Source organism: Chenopodium quinoa, unplaced genomic scaffold (assembly GCF_001683475.1).
Source record: "Chenopodium quinoa cultivar QQ74 unplaced genomic scaffold, ASM168347v1, whole genome shotgun sequence".
Classification (NCBI taxonomy): Eukaryota; Viridiplantae; Streptophyta; class Magnoliopsida; order Caryophyllales; family Amaranthaceae; genus Chenopodium; species Chenopodium quinoa.
Genome location: NW_018742738.1, coordinates 1,135,876 through 1,142,923, shown reverse-complemented (window position 1 = coordinate 1,142,923; position 7,048 = coordinate 1,135,876). Strand labels below are relative to the sequence as shown.

The 7,048-nt window shown below is 35.9% G+C and overlaps 1 long non-coding RNA gene across 1 annotated transcript; it reads right to left on the bottom strand.

The window, feature by feature from the left end:
• Nucleotides 1–2,664: 2,664 nt before the first annotated feature.
• LOC110724129 lies at nucleotides 2,665–6,027 on the bottom strand. The gene is made up of 6 exons (XR_002511846.1): nucleotides 5,700–6,027; nucleotides 4,981–5,548; nucleotides 4,838–4,894; nucleotides 4,467–4,582; nucleotides 4,322–4,366; nucleotides 2,665–2,896 (listed from the first exon to the last, which is right to left on the bottom strand). It is a non-coding gene; the product is annotated as an uncharacterized LOC110724129 (long non-coding RNA).
• Between the last annotated feature and the right edge of the window lie 1,021 nt (nucleotides 6,028–7,048).

The window sequence follows — 7,048 nt, the reverse complement described above, 5'->3', positions numbered from 1 at the left end:
TGTTTCTACAAACTCAGTCAAAGTGGGGGCTTCTGTAGACACCTAAAAATGTCTCCCCAAAACCAAACCCGATGATGAACAACCTTTCACCGCAATTATTGGTCGGGTTAAGTATTTAATTTTTAAAGTGCTTAAATCCATATTTCCATTTCATAAACCAACCCAATTCCAAGCCCATTTCCCCAAACCATAACTTATTTTCCTCTTTTCGTGCCTTTAAACCCAAAATAATTCATTTCATGTCCTTTAAAATCATTCATTTCGTGTCCTTTTTATAAAAACGTTTAATCCAATTTATTTTGGTCCATAATATGGGTCCAATGATTAAATAGTTGGATGGGGCTTGAAAAGAGATTTCCAACGATATATTATAATCCCAAATCCGAGTTATAACGAAAAGTGATGGCCAAAATATTAAACCGAGCCCAAACCGAACCTAAGCCCACCTTACCTACGACCCAATGATCATGTGGAGGGTCCAAATGATTTAATCCCAATCCTAAACCAATTAGGATTAATTAGAAGCTTCTATAAGTTTCTAAAAGATCTTAATTATCCTTTTTGAAAAGATAAAATTAAATAGTTTGAAATTGAATAAAACTCCTTTTTTTTTTAAATCCTATTTATGTCCGAATTGAAAGACGTTCAAAGATAGACAGATATTATTTTCGTGTCTTATAGTTTTTATCCAAATTTTATATGTTTGGATAGCCCTTGAAATTATCTTTCCAATGGTATATTATAATATCGATTCCGAGCTATAACGGAAAAGATAAGAAGAAAATGTCAAACTAAATCCAAAACTGACATCGTCTCACTATTTCGGCCATATCTTTTATACTAAAAATATTTTAATCTGATTCTAATTGGGTTAGAAAGTCAACTTCAAGAGCTTTCCAACCATATCTTATTCATCTTATTCCGATTTCTGAATCAATAGATATGATAAAAACAAAAACTGCAGTGTATCGAGTTTTATTCCGATTTAATTCGGATCTTATCTTAATTCTTCGACCTTTCTTTTTTTCTCTATAAATAGAGGTCATATCACCCCTTTATCAATAATCAACAAGCTTAATCATCAAATCATTCTTTTCTCCCTCTTTAGCCTAAACACTAGCCTCCCCATTCTTTTACTATTTCTTCTTTTAAGCACTCCAAGGAGTCCATACTTTACCTGAAGTTCTATACTTAAACCAAGGCGTGAAAGGTAGAATTAACTGAGGGTTTGGACGAAATCAACTCTACTTTTTATTTAATTTAATTGTTTCAATTTGATTTATTTTTTTTATTGAAGTTACTAACAGTTTATTCATGATGTAGTAATTTAAAGGAACGCGCAAAATGTGAGTAATTAATTAATTTAATTACTCTAATTTTATTTTCTTATTGCTAGTATCATGATTAGGTTATTTTATTATTTGATTTTACTAACGCTATTATTGTTAAATTGCTAGTATCATGATTAGGTTATTTTATTATTAGTACCATACTTTTTCTATTATTATTTTGATCACCATATTGCATGTTAAAGGGAATATGTAATTGAAAATCACGCCTAAAAAGATAATTTGGACAACCGGTTTAGGTTCCTTTTTAATCTTGTTGTTTAATCAAGTGATCACAATATTTTAGAATTATGTGTTGCATTAATATTAAACCAATTTAGCATAATAATAGTTTGGAGCAAATTGAATCTTTGTTTGCATGCCTTTGAGATCGCTGGAATCCCTTTTCACTATAAGAATCGAGTAGAGGCCAATACTGGCGAATGTGGCTCCATGACTCACTTCGTACCATCTTCCCCGATCCTCCTTTCGTGGTTCTGAACCATATGGAGTTAGTAATCTCATGGATTATGAATGGGGTGTAACTTTCACGGGTCAACCGTTGTTGCCTATCGTTGTCCCTTTATCGTGGTTGCCTTTTATGATCCGTGAACGGTTTACAAGTTCCTTAAAAACTTGTTGGCGACTCCCTACTTTCAATAGTGAAAAAATCCTCATCCGTGACGGGCAAAAAGGGGCCATCCGTAATGGGCAGCGTCCGTTACGTATGCGGCCGTTACGGATGGCCATTGTTATTCGTAACGGGCACTGTCCGTTACGAATAATGAGTTATTCGTAACGGACATTTCAAATGTCCGTTACGAATAACTCATTATTCGTAACTGACATTTCAGATGTCCGTTACGAATAACCCATTATTCGTAACTGATATTTTAGATGTCCGTTACGAATAACTCTTCGTAACGGACATCTAAAATGTCAGTTACGAATAATGGGTTATTCGTAACGGACATCTGAAATGTCAGTTACGAATAAATTTTTTTTTGTATTAAAATAAGTCCTTATTCGTAACGGGCACCTAAAACGCCCGTTACGAATAAGTGATTATTCGTAACTGACATCTTAAATGTCCGTTACGAATAGAGTTTTATTGTATATAATTTAACACTTATTTGTAACGGGCAACAAAAGTGCGCGTTACAAATAACTGGTTATTTGTAACTGACAATTTTGCTGCCCGTTACAAATAATTATTAAATTAAATTTTCGTTTTATTTAATTTCGACAACATGTATTTATATATAATTAATATATATTAATTAAAACCTGTTATAATATACCTGTTCTTGTGAATAAGCAATTATACCGAACAATCTTTCGTAAAAATTAATACGACGTAATATAAAAACTGAAATAGTAACATATTACAAATAAAAACTTGTATAAATTTATCCAACATATACAACAACACTAAAAATATTGCGTTGTTCTACCTAAGCTAATAGTTATGCATTCAATAAATATTTACTTCTAAAGTATTGCACCCATTGTTCTCGAACCACATTCAAGTCGTCGACATCATACGGGGCGGTCCTTGGACAAAAATCCTATTGAAAAAAAAAACATATGAAAGAGGTTAAATAAAAACAATCCATAAGAAAAACAATCATTAGAATAAATCTGATGAACCAAATTATAGAAATAAAACTCATAATATAGAAACAAAACACATAACATCCTTAATTGACTTATATTTTGATTTCTATGAGTTGAAATCAATAAAAAGTTAACATTTACTCACTTTTGGGAGCGTATAGAGCCAAAAAGGCTTCAAAATTGTGCTAAAGGACTTCTATCTTTCCCATCTTTCAAGTATTTGTTCAAATTAACACAATGTAACACATAAAATCCTTAATTATCTTATTTTTTGGTTTCTATGAATTGAAATCAATGAAAATTGACCACTATCTCACTCCTAGGAGCGTATAGAGCCAAAAAGGATTCAAAATTGCCTAAGGGACTTCTACCTTTCCCATATTTCAAGTATTTGTTCAAATTAACACAATATAATACTTAACATCCTTAATTACCTTATATTTTGGTTTCTATGAATTGAAATCAATGAAAATTGACCATTATCTCACTCTTGGGAGCTTATAGAGCCAAAAACGCTTCAAAATTGTCTAAGGGACCTCTAGTGTTCTTGCTTCAAAACTGTGTTGGAAGCAAGAACACTAGAGGTCTACAATAATTGTAGAATGCCTAAAAGTTCATTCAAAATGATAATCTAAATGCATGTTTGGCAAATAATTGGCAATTTGCAAATAGCTCACTTGCATACATCAAACTACAGTTTGTAAAAGGAACATGTTTATCTTCATGGCAAATGAAAGCCAACCAACTTATTCACATCAAAAGCAGTATTTTTTGAACCAGCAGTTAGCTACAGTTTTAGGCATTTCATTGAGCACAGAAAAACAAAATTTGGGTTTACAATGCAGACAAGTGACAAGCATTTGATAAATTGATACTACTCAGCCACTGAAGCGAATTTAATATGGGCACTTTGACAGTTTGACTCATTGAGCATCATATTTGTCTTAGCTAATATTGATTAATAGGAATAAGCAAATGACCCGTTGTAGAGCATTGAGATATGCCTTTACTAAGCATATATTATCAGCACAAGATAGTTTAAAGAACTTTTCTTTGGCAAACAGTACCCCACCTCCCAGTCTCCCATCCTAACCAAAAGAATGCTGCACAAGTAGAGTAGTTAGCAGCGAAAAAGGAGATGCATTAACAAGCTCGTCAAGGCAAAACTTCCTTTATTAAATGTATATAAATATATAATTACACTCATAAATCCGTCATTCCGTCCATCTACTGTCCAGTGATTGAGTCATCACGGGTCCTTCACAATTACAAGACTTTTAGACCCCCAGCATACTTGTACAAAAGAATGATTTCCTAATAGTAGAGCTATAACAAATCTTTAAGTTACCGTGTCAGTTTGCAAAAATTTTCATTACCTGCTCAGTTTGTTCCTCCACATTTTCTGATACAAAATTTCCCGTCTGCATTCAAACAGGTATTGTTTACATTAGTAAGCAAGAACAATTACAAGAGCACAAACTGACAAAATTAGCAGGAAATAATCAGATTTGAAACTCAAACCTCAGGCACAAGACCCAAAACACCAGATACAAAGAGCATGTTGTTTGCTTTAATGGCTTGAGAATATGGTCCCAATGCCGCAGGAGCCTTGTCTGTTTGAACAACTTCCTTTAAACCTACATACGCGGAAATGATAACACACTCATAAATCATCACTAGTTAAGAAAATGTGATCACAAATTCACAACCATACAGACTAGAAAACCCAACAGCCAACATGCAAATGAAAGAGGATACTATCACAGTATAACTCTGTCTTAATTTGAGTACAAAGGAATTTCCTTCTAAGAACATCACGTTAGAAACACAAGAAATTTCAAGCTTTGCTCCTATTAATTAAAGAAAACAATCTGGGGCCTCTGGGCATTCACCTGATTTGGAGTGGTTTCAACAAGAAGCTTCTTCGACTGTGTGTCAAGTGCGAGCCACTGCTCCAATGAATTCAGATTATCACACAGTTAAGAAGGGGTAAAAGAAGAAAGGTCAACTAAAGGTTTCTAAGACTGAAACTTACCACCCATCCAGAACCTTATGTTTCAAAGTCAAATGGTTTGCATTGGAAGTTCGGGACCCGAGTCAATCAAGTTCAACAAAATGTCTTACAAGCTGCTGCCCCTAAACCTTCACCACACTTCACCTTACCCTACACACCAACACAACCAAAACACATCTCCCCTGCTTCCATCTCCACCACACTCAACCACAACAGCCGCAAACCACAACCTTCAGCCACTCAAATCACCAACCACCACCTTCAGCCACTCAAATCACCAACCTCCACCTTCAGCCACCTTTAACAGCAGCCACTACCACCACCACGCAAACCACCAGTCCACCACTGCTTTCCCCCAATTCACCAACTGCCAGCCGCAACTCCAATCAGCCCACCAACACCAATAACCGCAATTCTCCCCTATTCTACCACCACCACACAAAACCGCAACCACCTGAACCACGCCCTTCCCCTGTTTCCACTCGCAACAACAACAATCATCAACCAATTCACCACCTCACCTCCAACCAAACCCACGCAAACACCACCCACCAATCAGAGAAGCATAATTTGGGGAAAAAAATAAAACCTATAATTAAGTAATTGCAATTAAGCAAATGGAAAATAGTAAAATCAATCAATTAATTTGGGGAAAAAAAATAAAACCTATAATTAAGTAATTGCAATTAAGCAAACTAAAACAAGGGTTACGAAATTGGGGGAGGAGAGAGAAAGAGTACGCTTTAATGGAGAACTATGAGCGCTTCAATGGAGAACTTAGATAGCGCTTCAATGGAGAACTCAAAAAGCCCTTTAATGGAGAACTCGGAGTGCGCTTCAATAATGGAGAACTCGGAGTGCGCTTCAATAATGGAGAACTCGGAGTGCGCTTCAATGGAGGAGAAGAGTGAGAATGAGAGGAGCAAAAGATTGAACTGAGCTTGGAGCTCCTTCAATGGAGTTGAGGGAGGTGAGGACGACGACCTTGCGCGCGGGAGCTGCTTCAATATTGGAGAGAGAAAGTGGAAATTTTTTTACAGAGGGGAGTGAGAAAGGGGAAAGTAAAAATTTAGGGCTTACTTTAAAACCTTATTCGTAACGGACACCCCCATGTTAGTTACAAATAACAAGGTCAAAATTCTGTTGACTTTTCTATTTGTAACGGGCAATATTTGTTGGTTACGATTAGTTAGTTAATCGTAAGGGGCAGAATAATGCCTGTTACAAATAACAACTTATTCGTAACGGGCACCAATCTGTCCGTTACGAATAACCACTTATTCGTAACGGGCACTAATTTGTCCGGTACGAATAACCCTTTTCCTGCCCAATTCACAACTTATTTGTAACGGACATTGTATTTGCCCGTTACGAATGACTTAATTATAACGAAAAATCATATGTCCGTTACGAATAGCTTGTTACAAATAAGATTTTTTCCACTAGTGTTTATTTGTCCCTAATCGTTGTCCCTAATCGTAATGTCAATTCCCACTTCCTATGAGTGCCAAGCATATTCACACATGCTTTAACGTAGGCGCACTTCGAACAACGCCTAAAGTAATACTCAGACGGACTAATTGTTTAACCAACTAAATTCAACATTTAGTGTAAATTCAATGATATAATAACACGTGGCCAATGGCCAGATTGAAAAAACTAAGCACAAAAACACTTAGTGGCTATACAACCGATCTCAAACAAGATTAAAGGAATATGGCCGGATGGTTGCTTATTTTAAAAAACCGCCTGACCCAACATGGACGATGGCGTCCGGCGACACCCCTCTGGGTGCAATCGTCGTAGAGAGCAGACTCGTCATCAGTTCTACGTACCTATGCAGACGAAAAAGATTGAACGACCAAGTTGGTCAACTCATAATCGTCTGACCAGAATAATCTACGAGAACGATTAAGTTTTCGAATACCGGATGCCTTGAGGCATCAGTCGGTTACCGACTGAAGTTTTCACTTAGATTATTTTCTCCAAACCTACACTCTCTCTCCCAATTGGGCAAAAGAGTTTGGGTAATGGCTATGAAATAATCTCGGACGGAATATTACCGCCTGTGTAAGAGGCTAGAAAAACA